The following is a 659-nucleotide window of genomic DNA, read 5'->3' on the forward strand; positions in this document are numbered from 1 at the left end:
TTTTCCTACCACCCCACACCTTCTTTGCTAACTTCACTGCAACCAAGCCGAGCATTTTTTTAAAAAACCGTCACTGTACAGCTCTTACGTAGGGACTAAAATTGACTTCAGGACCTGCAGCGCTGTGGCTGGGACCACCCACGGTCCCACTCAGGGCCTCAGGTCCTGCTCTGGCCCAGAGGGTACAACCCTGTCCCCGAGGGGCAAATTCCTGTCCCAAACGGGGACAACCCTGTCCCAAAAGGGCTCAACCCGTCCCTGAGGGGCTCAACCCCGTCCCCGTTTCTCCCCGGGCGCAGGGCCCCGCTCCGCTCCGCTCCCCCACCATCCCACAATGCTCCGGGGCGCCGCCGCGGGGCCAGCGGCGCGCGGGCCCCTTCCCTCATTCAAATGAGCCACCGCGGGGTGCGACGCGGGACTTGTCGGGAGTTGTAGTTCCACTTCCCCCTCCCAGTGCGCGACCGCCGTGTCGGTGTGACTCGCTGTCCCGGCATGCCGCGGGGCCGGGCGGAGTGGGGCGGGGCAGAAGCGCGGGCGAGGGAGGCTGAGGGGGCTCGCGCCGCGCACGGGGCCGCCGCCGCCGCCATAGTGGGAGCCGCGGGTGAGTGCGGGGGGCGCGACCGGGAGTGGCGGCAGGACTGGGACCGGCACCGCCCGCG

The 659-nt window shown here is 68.6% G+C and overlaps 1 protein-coding gene across 2 annotated transcripts in view; it reads left to right on the forward strand.

Annotated features, from left to right (window-relative positions):
• The first annotated feature begins 515 nt into the window (after positions 1-515).
• The window catches only part of NUTF2 (nuclear transport factor 2), a 22061-nt gene continuing 21917 nt past the window's right edge, over positions 516-659 (forward strand). Inside the window, exon 1 of one of the 2 annotated variants that reach the window (XM_041458790.1) lies at positions 516-601. The gene's annotated coding sequence lies outside the window, so the exon portion shown is untranslated. The remainder of the gene's footprint in view (positions 602-659) is intronic. The other variant, XM_041458791.1, reaches the window with a different exon arrangement.

This window comes from Pyrgilauda ruficollis, unplaced genomic scaffold, assembly GCF_017590135.1.
Source record: "Pyrgilauda ruficollis isolate IOZ18807 unplaced genomic scaffold, ASM1759013v1 scaffold13, whole genome shotgun sequence".
NCBI classification, from domain to species: domain Eukaryota; kingdom Metazoa; phylum Chordata; class Aves; order Passeriformes; family Passeridae; genus Pyrgilauda; species Pyrgilauda ruficollis.